This window comes from Rhinolophus sinicus, chromosome 12 (genome assembly GCF_057876585.1).
Source record: "Rhinolophus sinicus isolate RSI-liver-muscle chromosome 12, RSI-T2T, whole genome shotgun sequence".
Classification (NCBI taxonomy): Eukaryota; Metazoa; Chordata; class Mammalia; order Chiroptera; family Rhinolophidae; genus Rhinolophus; species Rhinolophus sinicus.
In genome coordinates this window covers 36557092-36571585 of record NC_142512.1, presented here as the reverse complement: position 1 = coordinate 36571585, position 14494 = coordinate 36557092, and the positions used below count along the sequence as shown (strand labels likewise).

The 14494-nt window shown below is 42.8% G+C and overlaps 1 long non-coding RNA gene and 1 other non-coding gene across 2 annotated transcripts; both read left to right on the top strand.

Moving 5' to 3' along the window:
• Window positions 1-5061: 5061 nt before the first annotated feature.
• On the top strand, window positions 5062-7091 carry LOC141568992 (uncharacterized). The gene is made up of 2 exons (XR_016022897.1): window positions 5062-5268; window positions 5661-7091. It is a non-coding gene; the product is annotated as an uncharacterized LOC141568992 (long non-coding RNA).
• TRNAQ-UUG (transfer RNA glutamine (anticodon UUG)) lies at window positions 5448-5519 on the top strand. The gene has a single exon. It is a non-coding gene; the product is annotated as a tRNA-Gln (tRNA).
• Window positions 7092-14494: the final 7403 nt, after the last annotated feature.

Sequence of the window (14494 nt, the reverse complement as noted above, 5' to 3'; positions counted from 1 at the left end):
ACCTTCTGCTAATTAAAAGACACTATTAAGAAAGTGAAAAGATAAGCCACAGACTGGAAGAAAATATCTGTAATACAAATATTTGGCAAATGATTCACATCTCGAATAGAACAAGAATTCCTATAAATTAATAAAATTAAGACAATTTTTTTTAAGTGGGCAAAATACTTGAAGAAAAACTTAGAAAAGAAGACATCCAAATGGCTAGTGAGCGTGTTTAAAAAAAAAAAAAAGATGTTCAACTTCATTAACCATCAGGGAACTGCAAATTAAAACCACGAGGAGAGATCTTTATACACCCACTGGAATGGCTAAATTTAAAAGATTAACAATACAACCTATTAAGTATGGGAAGCAACTGAAACTCACAAGAACGGTCATAATAGCTTTATATTAGCCCCAAAGTGAAAACAACCAAAATGTCCATCAACTGGAGAATGAACCAAGAAATTGTGGTATATTCATACAATGGAATACTACTCAGCAATAAAAATCATGCTATTGTTATATAAAGTGACCTGGATGAATTTCGAAAATATTATGTTATACAAACGGTATCATTTATCTGGCTTCTTTTGCTAAACATAACGTTTACATACAAAGTTGGGCAATTAAATCCACGCACTCATCCTAGAAAAAGTGCTACGTACCTCATTGCTGAATATCACTACAGTCACCTTCCAAGTACTCCCTTTGGGAAGTTACGCACTGACGCCAGTGCCTAGTCCACCCTTTGAAGCAATTTTGGAACACTTTTGTGGAATGGCCATCAGAGCTGTTGTCATATTACCCTTGATGCTCTGAATGTCATCAAAATGTCTTCCTTTCAATATTTCCTTTATCTTCGAGTAAAGAAAGAAAGGGGACCAGATCAGGTGAGTAGGGAGGGTGTTCCAATACACTTATTAGTTTACTGGCTAAAAACTCCCTCACAGACAGTGCCGTGTGAGCTGGTGCATTGTCGTGATGCAAGAGCCATGAATTATTGGTGAAAAGTTCAGGTCGTCTAACTTTTTCACGCAGCCTTTTCAGCACTTCCAAATAGTAAGCTTGGTTAACTGTTTGTCCAATAATTCTCTGATATCAAGAAAGTTTAGCAACATTGTTGCAACAAGTCCACAAACTTAATTGTCCAACTTCCTATATAAAGTGTAAATATATATTATATAATATATAAGTGTGTATATATAAATATATATATATATAGTGCCAAAAAGATATATACACATTTTAAGAAAGGAAAACTGTATTAAAATTGTAATACTCAATATATACTGATAACAAAAGATGAACACAAGTCACGTTTGACTTCTGCAATTACAAGAGATGCTCAAAGTGGTTACCATCAGTGTCCAGACACTTCTGATTACGGCGAACTACTGCTTGAGCAACGTTACCAAAGTGTCCACTTGTACACATTTTTTTGGCACTCCCAGTATGTGTGTGTGTGTGTGTGTGTGTGTGTATATATATATATATATATATATATATATATATATATATATATGCAAATATAGGCAAAACATTTTTTGGTGATAGAAACCAGAGTAGTGATTTCAGGGGAGCAGGGTAAGTAATGACTGAAAAAGGGCACCAGGGAACTTCTGTGGTGATGAAAATGCTTGATATCTTGATGTAGGTGATGATCACACTGGTGTATACATTTGTAAAATTGTGATTTCAGTTCAGATTTTTGCGTTTTACTTTATGTAAATATCTCAATAAAATATCATTTTATTTTTAAATTTTTATTATTTATTAAAAATTTTTTGTTATGAGTTTCATGTGTACAAAACACTGTAATAGTTAGACATTTATCATTTATACCCCTCACAAAGTGATAACCCCCTTCCCCGATAAAATAAAATACCATTTTAAAAGAATGAGATATATTTTACATGTACTGTTATGGAACAATCCTCAAGGTATGGTGCTAAGTAAATAAAACAAGGTATATAAGAGTGTTTTGATTTTTTTAAAGAAAAGGAGTATGCATATACATGCATATTTATATAAGAATAAAATACCCCTAGAAGGAGCGTATCAGAAATTGCCTCTAAGAAAAGAAAATTATAGTCAGGAAGTTGTATTTATCAATGTGTTTCCTTTTATACCTTTTGAATTTTGTATTATGCTCATGTTTACCCACTTAAATATTTTTAAGGAAAGAAAAGCAAGAAGATTTTTAAGTAACGTGTTGTTATTATGTTAGGAGCAAAAGCAAAACATAAAATTATATATACAGTGAGACTGACTGTGTAAAAATGCATTTTAAAAAGAGAAATGAAACACATCAAATGTTAAAAGTGCTTGTTGGGATTGTGGTTATTTTAAAATCTTCTTTCTACTTTACCGCATTTTGTACATTTTTCCATCATAGGTGTTTTATGTTTATAATCTGAAAAAATGAAATAATTATTTTAAAAAGAGAAAGTGAAAACATTCAAGAAAAAATTAAAATGTGGATGCTGCTTTGTTCAAAATAAGTAAGTGGCCAGACTTTCCCATCAGAGCCTGGGGAATGCCAGGTCCAGAGTAGGGGGCTGGGCTTAAGGGCTGGGTGGGACAAGCTGGGAGACTCAGGGCATCACTTGTCTCCCTGCACCAGTAGGTGCTGACAACTTGCCTGGCATTGCTGGAGCTCCCAAGACTAAGGCGAGGATTTGTGGCAGATATTACCTGCCTGGGTGGTGAGGACGCAGAGCAAGGCAGATTCTATCCTAGATCATTTTGAGGGGCCTCAGCATGAATAAAGAAAACCAATTGACGTAACCTTGATAGTTACTTTCTTAAAGTCCCTTATCCTGCACTTTAGCCCTCTTTTCTTAACCCCTGGCATCATTGTACTTTCCGGGGTCACTCTGCTGCAGTTCAGACCTCAGGCTAACTCCACCTCAGGCTAACCCCACCTCAGGCAGAGCCCTGGACTCCCCCACACTTCAGGGGCCACCTTGTGGAGGTTTATAGTCTATTCTCAAAAATGTCATGGGATGTCATCTTTGGGATGGCATGCACCGTGGCTTCATGTTAAAAGAAACTAGTTATGCTGGGGCAGGGAGATTATGTGTATTACCTCCCTTTTCTCTGTTATAAAAAAATAATAATAAATGTGATGTTAAAGGGTCTCTGAACACAAAACTAGAAAGTTCTTTCTTCCTCCTAAGTTCACCTGGGCTCAATGAATGTGTCTGGTAAGGTACTAGCCACATTCACAATTCAGGAAGTCTTGGGCCCTACTCCTAACGGAATTCACAGCCCAGTCAAGGAGGGGAGGGAGGAAGGATGGGAGAGACTGCGCCCAGAACACAATCACCTATAATTCCAGCAAGTAATGACAAAAGCTGTAGGGGAGATAGATAATCCTTTTATGCCACTTGAGTAACCCATGAGTAGAGGGGTTTCAGTGAGGGCCTCATTTGGGCTGGTAGGATTTTTCTCAAGCTGAGAAAGAAGGTGGTGGGAACTGCAAAAGAAAATCTACGGAATGGGAGTGTAGAGAGTGGCAGAAAGAGGAAGTTACTCCTTTACCCTCATAAAGGACAGAAGAACTATCTCCAGTACTCTTCCAAAGGACATAATCATCACCCTTTAAGAATTCTACAGTAGCTTTTGAAATTTTAATTTCAATACACTCTCACAGAGCCCTTGTAAGAAGGAAATAGACAGAAAGCTGAGGTCCAGAGATGCTAAAGTTAGTTGATATTAAGTCACTCCAGCCTTAATGGAGGCTTACCCTTATTTCACCATAGGAGCTCAAGGGGAGTTTGGTTCGGTCCTCAAAATGGAAAATCGTTAATGTTTCTTCTGACAATATACAGGTTTTTCAAGCAATACAGAAAATTTTACTCATAAATTTACTCCCCAGAGATAACTGTCATCAACAGAGCTTTTTGGATTTAGGCTAAGGAGGTTCTTGACTGTATGAAACAGAAACAGACTCTGAGTACCTTAAGCAGGAAATGGACTTATTGGAAGAATGTCAGATAGCTCATAGAATCAGAGGGAAAGCCAATTACAGAAAAATGGGCATGAATAAAGGGGAAATAGGCGACCAGAAACCCAGCCAAGGTCAGGATCCTGAACAGTCTGGTTAGGACTCCACTTCTGCTGCCAGTGGACATGGTATGGCTGCCATCACTGTTCCTGTGACCCTGGGTATCACAGCCACCACAAGCAGAAGAATAAATTCTAAAACGTACCTGCTTCTGGATTCTAAATCCAACTGGCCAAGCTAAGGACACATACTTTCAGTCTGTCTGCCAGAAGCCTGAAGAGTATGTCTATCTTGGGGACAGCCCTACTGTCACCCAGACCCACACAATGTTGGATCCCTCAAGAAAGGGAGTCAGTCAGATGACACAGGGCAAATAAATGGCAAATGTTTATTACATAAGTATACAACTTTTCTGTTTGTATATAAGTGGGACTTTATTATACATACTAATTAGTAAGCAGATTTTTGTTTTTGTTTTGTTTTGTTTAGGCCTGTATCTCTTTTCACATTTAATACAGTAACTTATCCCCTAAGTATTTATTGTATAGATATTGTCAATATTTATTTAATCAATTTTCACCGGTGGACCTATATTTTCTATTCTTACTATTATAAACAACACAGCTGAGAATATCCTGGACATTTGGCACTTGTTCTAGTAGTCTCTTAGGACGAAGTTCCAAAAGTGAAATTGCTGAGCCAAATGGCATATAAAATTTTATCTGCCGCCAGATTTACCTGGAGAAATATCCATTTACACTCTTACTAAAACGCATGAAAGTCCAAAAGGGACTCTCACTGATCTGATTGCAACCAACATGTTAAAAGCAACCAGCTACCAAGTAGCTTTTAAAGAAAAACATGGAACTGGAAGTGAAACTTGTGCAGAACTCCTTTGGCTGTAGCCACATGAGGAATCAGGCTGTACTTCCTAGCCACAGTCAGCACCTGGAACAATCGGGCCTTGAACTGATGGCCTCTCACGTGCCAGTCCGCTTCCCTCCCGGGTTGGCCAAAACCTCCCTTCTAGAGTTCGCCGTATGTAAATAAATAAACAAATACGAAACCCACGAGGCGGGCGCCGAGCTTCCTGCTTCCGTGTTGGGAACCGGACTGACCCTCTCGGCCCCCAGTCCGGCTCAACATCACAGGTTGCGCGCCCCTGAAATCTCCCCCGCCAGTTTGCCGTCCTCCCGGTTTCCCGGGGTAAGGGCCAGGACCCCTGGAGGACAGCAGAGAGAGCGGCGGCCAAGATATGACACCCTTGGACTACGGTAGTAACATTCAGGACGCGGAAGCCCTTGCTGCTCCGCTTTCACCAGCTGGTGCGGCCTGGGGCTCAGACCCTTGGGCCCAAGCCAGACTAACTCGGCATTTGCCACCGCTCTCCAAAGAGTTCGGCGCGCCTGTCGTGTGGCTTGAGGAGGCTCCCGGCCGCCTAGAGAAGCCAGCAGGTCCCATGGTGTAATGGTTAGCACTCTGGACTTTGAATCCAGCGATCCGAGTTCAAATCTCGGTGGGACCTCTGTAGACTTTTTTGGTTCTACAATTCCTGTTTTGGGGACTGCTGGCGGTAGCGGCCACCTCGGACTGTGCCGTTTCCCTTGTGACCTGAGGGACAGCCGTTTAGGGTCCTTCCCCATCTCTCAAGATACTTTCATTTCAGGGCCTGCCAGAGGGTCGCAGCGCGCATGCGTGAGAGACAGGGCAGAAAAGTCAATGTGTCAGTGGGAGACTGAATGTGACTTTACCACCCTGGAGGGGACAACCAGAGGAACCCGAAAGATTTCCAGGATATTGCTTCGAGCAGGCAACGATGGCAGTCTTCGGGTCTAGGAGATCCAGCCCCCGAAACCTGCCGGAAATCCTCGTTCCTATTGGCTAATGCGATACATTTCTGCTCTGTGAGCCAAGGGGCTGGGAAAGGAGTGACAGACAGGCTGGGGAGGAGGATGTGGTTTGGGAGTCAGCCCGGCTGTGAGTCAGTCAGATGCTAAAGTGTGTCTGTCTTGGTTGTCTGGTGTTCAGGCGGTAGGCAGTGAGGTTGTCTGTGTCTTTGTCGGGACAGAGTCCCAGAGAGCAGTTTCCAGGCTCTCGGCCTCACGTGGAAAGGTGCTGTCTCGGGTAGTAGATGGTCATCAGCTGTGATCAGATGGCCATCAGCTGTAACCAGTTAACCATTAGCCACTGATGTAACTGCCGTGGCTAGGCGGGTTGGTGGGTTGGTTGGCAAGGAAGCCGCAGGCGGATTGCGGATGGTGTGGCTCCTGCTTCCTGTGTCTCCAACCCAGCCTCCAGCGAGAATATAGTGGTATGAACCCCCTATCCATGGCCTTTGGTGTTCCTTTTTGGCCTCACCGTATTCTGTGTTCTTATGCAGGGAGCGGGAGCTGAGACCCTGCATGACAGTCTTTCAATCAGAAAAAAATCCTTACTCAAGCTATCCGTTCATCAGCTTGTCTCTGTTGGTCAGGGCATCTCTGCTGGCTGTTTGCTCATCATATCCATATTGTGTTTCTCCCGAGTGGAGGACGAGGATCTCAATGGGGTTCACCAACAGGGTTGAGCGAATGTCTCTGTTGGCAAACCTGTCCTGGTCTGTGTTTTGGGTGCTGACCAGGCGCACGTGATTTGCGGGAAAGGGCTACCTCTGGGATAGCTGGGAAGAGACGTGCAGGAGTGTTGCCTTCTTTCGATTGGTATCTGGGTTTTGAGAGCTGTCTGTCCCTCTGGGATAAGTGATCAGGGAGCCCGGTGACGCATTTGTTATCTCCCTACAGGGTGATTGGCACTGTGAGTATATGTTCCCACCCCTTGGGAGGATCCCATGGAAACAGAGGATCCTGGCACTGCTCCCTGCATCTCTCCCTTGAGCACCCCTCACCCCACCCTACCACACACACTCTTAATAGGTTTGAGAGGATTTGTGTGTATGAGCAATCCCAGCCTCAAAAGTAGCGATGCATGAGAGGTGGGAGGACTTACTATACCAGATATTAGAGCTTATTATCAACTCTAAACTATAGGAATTGAGATAGTGTGATACTGGTGCAAGGACAAACATATCAATGGAACAGAATAAAGAGCCCAGATACAGCCCCAAGTGCACTTTGGCAAGTGATTTATGACAAAGGCACTGTAGAAAAGGACATACTTTTCAATAAATTATTCTGGGACAATGGGTGTCCATATGGAAAAATATGAAATCATATTCCTCCCAACCTACACTAAACACAGCAATAAATTCCATGTAAACTATAAACAATGTGAAAGGAAAAGCAATAAAGCTTTTGGAAGACAACATGGGAGAATATTTTCACGACCTCAGGGCAGGGAGCCTTCTTAAACAAGACACAAAAGGTTCTAAAAGCTTGATATATGTCACCATAGTAATATAATATTCTATGTTCTTCTTATCAAAGACTGCAATAAGAAAGTGAAAAGGTAAGGCACAGAATAGGAAAAGGTATTTTGAATGCATAACTCACAAAGAACTTGTATCTAGATTATACAAAGAACTCCTAAAATTCAATAAGAAAAAAGACAAATAACCTAATGACTTGATTATTAGCAAAAGACTTGAAATGGCATGTCACATAATGGACCTTCTGGCTGCTTGAAATGGCACTTCACAAAAAATAACTGATATACATATGAAAAGATGCAAAGCGCCCTTAGTCATCAGGAAAATGCAAATTAAAAGCTCAATGAGATACCACTGCACACTTATCAGAATGACAATGCTGAATGTTATCATGACTGTGGAATAATGTGAACGCTCATGGGAGTGTAAATTGGTGGAAAACAGGCTGACATTAACTACTAAGGTTGAAGATATTCATACCCTATGATCTAGCAATTTGACTTTTGTACATATACCCACAGAAATGTGGGCATTTGTGCACTTAGGGACATATATAAGAGTGTATTTGGCGACGTAATAGCCAAAAATTGGAAGGAACTCAAATGCCCCCCATCACAGTAGAATGGATAAATACTTTGCAGTAAGGCCATACAGTGGAATACTATACAGCAACAAATAAATAAGCACAGGCAACAAAATGGATGAATCTTAAAAACAATAGTATTGAGCAAAAGAAGGCAGACACAAAAGAATAAATAATATGATTTATATAGAATTTCTAAACAGGCAAACTTAACTATTTTTTAGAGCTGCAAATTTAGATGGTAAAACTATTAAGCAAAACAAGGAAATAATTCACATGTAGGTAAGGATCCCTTTATCTTTGGGGGAGAGAGAGGACGTAATATGTATGTGCACTATTCTGAATTTGTATTATATTGTTCAATTTAAAAAGTCAAAAAGTACTTATCTAGAGACATGTTTCTTCCCTGGTCACAGATGAGGAAATCAAAAAATTGTCCACAGAGAGGGACTCAGGGTAAAGATCCTTTACTCTGAGCAAGTTAATTGGCATTTGGAGGGTCAGGGTCAGTTCCAGGTATCACACAAAGGCGTTGATAAATTTCATCCTGCCACTAACTGGCTGGGTGCATTTGGGTAAGCAATTTAAATGTTATGAAATTGTAACAATGTGAGGTGATGGATGTATTAACTAAACTTATTGGTGGTAATCATTTTGCAATATATATGTAGATCAAATCATATGTTGTACACCTTAATTTATACAATGTTATAAGTCAATTATATCTCAATAAAGCTGGGAAAATTTAAAAATAAATATTCTGAGCCTTATCTGCAAAAGGCAACAATGGTGCCTTTTGCACAGCAATGTTGAAAGAATTAGTAAAATAGTAAAGCCTATAAATGATAGGCTATTCATTTACTCTGCGTCTGATCCACGATAGGCTTGATAATGGTAACTGCTAGAAAGACAACCAGAATGGTGAAGAAAGACGAAGGAAACTCAGATTCTTGAGAAAAGAACACATGCTTACATGGGGAAAAAAACAAACTTAGAGGGTTGCAACAGAGGCAGAGAAAGAGAGTTCTATGGATGGAAGTTAGAGAGGCAAATAGGAAGAACTTTCTAACAATTTGAGCTGTCCATTAACAGAACAGGCTTGAGAAATCCTGAGTTTCTGATGTCTGGAAGTCATCTGGGGGTGCTCCAAGGTCTTCACCACCTGGGGGGTGTAGGAAGATTTCTGTACTGAGATGGAGGTTGGGCTCCACAAAAGTGGCTTTGCCTTCTGCTCTGAAGTTTGATTCTGCTGTGACTCGTTGTACCCACGCAGGACTTTACTCACTAAGACCTTTCTCATCATTTCTCCAGTGGCTTTCACCATTTGTTTTTGTTCATTTCTACCAAGAGTCTCAGTAAGATATCTGTTTTACATCACAAACCAGTACACACAAACGCAAAATGGAAACAAAAGACACAATATTCACCTTTACTACATGTGGAAGAACACTCTGATATTTTGTTTTTTATTGTTTTTTATTTTTTAAAAGTTGGTCACAATCTACTAAATTGATTTCATAACTCACTAATGGTTCTTAAGTCACAGTAGTTAGTAAAACGAGCTCACCACCATGCCCCCCCCCCCCCCCCCGCCCCGTGTTTCCCCTCCTAGCTCAGCTTCTCTGAAACCACCTCCACATTTTCTTCTCTTTCCACCGCAGTTGCTCAGGGGAAAAACTTTCCTCCTCTCCAAAGGTCTGAGGAGATCCTTCCAGTGAGGCCCCAAAGACAGCATTTTTCCGGAAGGTGGCGCCTGTAGTATGTTGTACCTGACCGGAGTCACCAGCAGAGGGCAGAGCGTCAGGACAACCAGGAAAGCCGGTTCTGTGTGTAGCCAGGCCTCTCCCTTATGCTAGATTCCCAGGGTTGGCCATTCATTATCTTCTTTGTTTATTCATTTCTATGTGACATAATGTATATACAACACTTATCACAATGTCTGGCACATAGAAAGCCTATAAATGATAGAACACAGAGTCATTTAACACCCATTTGTTGAGCACCTACTATGTTCTAGATGCTAGAAATACAAAAATCAAAGACTTGACCCCTGCCTTCAAGGAGCTTGAACTCTTGACTATAAATCAAAGACTAAAGTAGAGTGTGAAATGACAAGCACTAAACTCAGGAGCATATGTGGACACAAAGTTAAGTGAAATCCAACTAGGAAGGTTAAAAAAAAAGAAATCCAGCTCAGAACGGCCTGTTGAGTACTACCATTTGAGTAAAAAGGGGGAGGAAGTTTATATGTATTGGCTTGTATATGCATAAAACATCTCAGAAAGGTTACATGAGAAACGATGACAATGGTTTCTGTAGGGAAGAAACTAGGGGGAGAAAGGGAGGGAGAAACTGTTTCTTTAACACCTCTTGAATTCGGAACCACCTAATTTTGAATGACCTAGTCCTTTAGTCCCAGAGGAGAGAGTCAGAGAAAGCTTACTAGAAGTGATGTTTAAACCTAGTTGTGACTTTATATGAATTAGCTAGAGAAAGAAGGGGGCAGCATGATAAGGTGTTTCAACTGGAGTCCTGGAGGCAAGTGAGGTGAGCAGTGGGGCAAGCTGAGGCCCCAGAGGGTAAGTAGGGCCCCATGGATGTGGGAAGGGTGTTGGTGCTAACCCCAGAAGTCTTGACTTGGTCTTACAAAGGTTGGAGAGTCAAGAAGGGTTTAAGCAAGGGAGCCATACTAGCAGACAAGTGGAGTGTGGGCTAGAAAGGGGCCACGTGGGAGGGTTGTTCCTTATGAGGTTGTTGAATCATGGGGTGAGAGAGGCCACAAGTCTTTCACTAAGGGAACAAAAGGATAAACAGATGAATGTGTGAGAGATGTAGAAGATAGAACATGTAGGAATTCATATCTGGTTAGATGGGATGGGGGGAGTGGGCAGGGAGAGGCAAGTCCACTGTGCTTCTTTGTTTCTCTCTTTCTTCTGGCTTCCTTGTTTTCTGTTTCCTCAGCTCTGAGGCTATAGGTGATGGATGAGTCACCCACTTCACCCATTTCTGTGGTCTGGTAGAGAATAGGAAAATCAGAGGGGACAAGGGACCACAGAGTCTCCTCCACTACCCCAGCTTCTAACCCTTAGAAATGGTAGAGGAGGGCAGGGAGTAGGATGGTTTTGGTGCTATTTTGAACTTTACCCTAAACCCTGCTCCTGGATAAGCCTCTCACTCCTCCACCAGGCCCAAACCTCTATCTCCCCTACACAGGACTAAATACAGAATAGGCGGGGCCCAGTGTAAAATAGAAATGTGTGGTCCCTGTTCAAAAATCATTAAGAAGTTCAAGATGGTGACAGTAGAATGTTAAACCAGGCACAGAGACCTTCTAAGCAGGAGGCCCTATGTGACAGCACAGGTGGAACATACCCATGAAGTTGGTCTTGTCCCCAGGCCTCGAACTCGGGTAGGGAATTAGTCAGCAGGCTCTAACTTTCCTAGGGGCCCTAACATCATGGTTGGGTAATCAACCTCTGCCTAAGGCACCAAGATGCCTTAGCACACAAGATCCTATCCCTCCAGGCTGTAGGGCTGAAATATTATACAAAGGGCACTAGGGGTGGGCGGGACTGGGCTGTCTGAGCCACTAGGAAGGATTTCTGAGTTTTGGCCAGTTTCGGAGCTGAGCCCTGAATTAACCAGTCAGCTGTTCCCCTCTTCCCCTCCCCTCCTTCTAAGGACTGGGAATCCCATCCCAGGAGTCTTCAGAGAATATGGAGTGTGGAGGGAAGGGGATATAGAATTTGAACACTGAGAATTATTCAACGTGATGTTGGTTGACCAGAAAATCAGGCATGTAAGAGCATTCCCCATCTCTTCCTCCCTTTTCCTGGCTTGGCATCATTTTACTGCTCAGAGTCATCAGAATTTCAATTGTCCAGTCTCTGCTTGGTGTCCTCATATCTCTGTCCTTCCCTTCTTGACCCTTTTCATGGCCGTTTTCCTCCACCGCAGTCTAAGTTGCTGATGTTCTCCAAGTTCTATTTTTAGCCTCTTCTGGGTTTGATCCAGGCAGCCATCTTGAGCAGTGTCACCTGCTTTTCTAGTATCCGTGGCCATCTCTCAGCAATTCTCAACAGGACACAAGGGGAAGGAGGGGAAGCCTGGGGAAATGACCTGGAAGGGAGGGCTTCTCCGCTGGTGACACCAGCATTTACTCAGTAATCCCAGAAAGAAAGTTAAAGTCATCCTTGAAGTTTCCTGGCCATCCTCCAACATCCAATCTCTAAACTCTGAAATTTTTACTTTTTCATCATCTCTCCAGTTCACCATCTCTTCTCTCCTTTTACTCCACTTTCCCGATTCAGTTCCTAATCACATCTGAGGACCTGGATCCTCGTGACCCCCCTTTCTCTGGGAACTGCCCTTCTGAAAGGGCACTGAAAGTCCTCAGGGGAAGGCTTTTCTTTCTCTCTGATTCCTGGGAAACAATTAAAACTCAGACAATCAGGTTTCAGAGCAAAGTTGAAGGACTGAAGACAAGGATATCTGGAAGAGCTATGTGGCTGGTTCCCTTAGGGTGAGCTCAGAAACTGAAAATATTCACATGTTACCAACAGGTTTACCAGAAGCCCCCCTGTAAAAGAGGCTCTTTATAATCCCACTGGGCTGACTAGGGCTCATGAAACAAAGCATCCAGAGAGACAGGAATAGAGCTTACGCATGAGTGGAACAGCATGGGCGTCCCTTCATTAAGGCCAGTGTAACTCCACCAATGAGCCAGCAATGGTGACAACCCTCATATAACACCAGACATCAAGGCAACCAGACAGTTCTCTGGAGGCAGGTCAGTGCAGGGGACAGAGACTTGTCACTGGAATAGGCACTTATTTAGGAATTGGCTTTATGTTCCTTGCCGGTCATGTCCCTGCCATCTGTGGACTTATGGACTGTCTTCTAGATGGCCACGGTATCCTAGACCATGACTATCTCCAACCCAGAAACTCTTCCCAGCAAAAATAAGTAAGATGCTACGTGTAATGTGGATCCAGGAACAGAAAAATGACACTGGTGCAAAAGCTGGGGAAATCCAAATAAAATCTGGAGCTTAGCTAATAGTATTGCACCAATGTTAATTTCTTAGTTTTAATAAAAGTATCATGGTTATGTAAGGTGTTAACATTAGGAGAAGCTAATGGGTGAAAGGCACCTGGGAATTGTGTGCTATCTTTGCACATCTGTACATCTAACATTATTTCAAAATGAAACCACTGAATTTGAAAAAAGAAGTTAAGGCAAGGGGCTAATGTTGACAGGATTTGCTGATCTCACCATGTGTCCATCATCTGGAAGCTGATAACTTTACTGAGTGATGGACTGGCCTGGTAAAGAAGTTTGGAGACGCTAGGAGACACCACTTTGCAAAGATGAGGTGCTGTCAGAAGTCTGCTGGATGTGTTCTGAACCGAACCAGTAACAACATACAGTGCTTTTCTTTCAGGGCTAAAAAAACTCAAGGATGGGATAGAGGTGGGGATGGATGGCTTAGATTACATCTACAATGACCACTTTCAGAATGATATTTTTTTCTTTTTTCTTTTTTTAAGGAGGGCACAGCTTACAGTGGCCCATGCTGGGGATCGAACTGGCAACCTTGGTGTTATCAGCACCACACTCTAACCAACTGAGCTAACCAGCCACCCCCAAAGAACAGTATTTCTCATCCTCTCAACTTGCTAATGTAAAGGTTTGAGCATGCAAGGAATGCTGACACCGGGGCACAAAACAGTGATGCCTTTGAGGTGGAAGGTGAGACTGCCCTCAGCCATTTGAGGCTCCTTCTGGCACTAGGAAGACAGACAGAAAAGGGGGTCAGAGTGTTGGGCTCATGACTGGCCTTGAGGCTCAGAGGTCCTAGGATTGTTATCACACCTTGGGGTGGCCAGGGAGGGTAAGGGAGGAGCCAGGAGAACAGCTGGGGTGCCATGCCCTGAGTAAAGGTGAGCATAAGAAACTGCTGCCCTACTCAGAGCCCGGCCAAAGGTTCAAACTCCTTGGGAATAAAGGTTAGATTCACTCCCCTGGAGCAAACACTCCAATCAGTAAGATTCTGCCTGAAGGTAGAAGAACAAGGGTTGGCGGTGGAAGCAGGAAGCCGTAGCCACATGGCCCATAGCTCTGTGACCGTAGCCCCTGTCTGTTTTTCTTTTCTTACTGCTGGAACCATGTGGAGTATTTCCCCTTCCCCCATTTGAAAAAATAAGAATTATTGTATTTCACTGTTTTCTCATTCCCCCGTTCCTTCTCTTCAGTGCAGGATATTGAGAGTGGCTGAATTTACTGTAAGTTGCAGAATGGTGAAGTGGGGTCCGGATGGAACTGGGAAAGGAGTGGACACTCCTCGGGAGATCCTGGACTCTGACCAGGGAGTGGCCTGTGACTTCACCAGCAGGAGCAGGACATGCCCTTGGGCTGTGATCCTCTGTTGAGGGGAGGCTGAGTGAGTTTGCAGCTCTATATTATCACTATGTTAGCTTTGTTTTCAAATACTTGCTTTCAAACCTAGCTAGTCATCCCCAAGCCAGAAACTCGGACTTCATCCTTGACAACG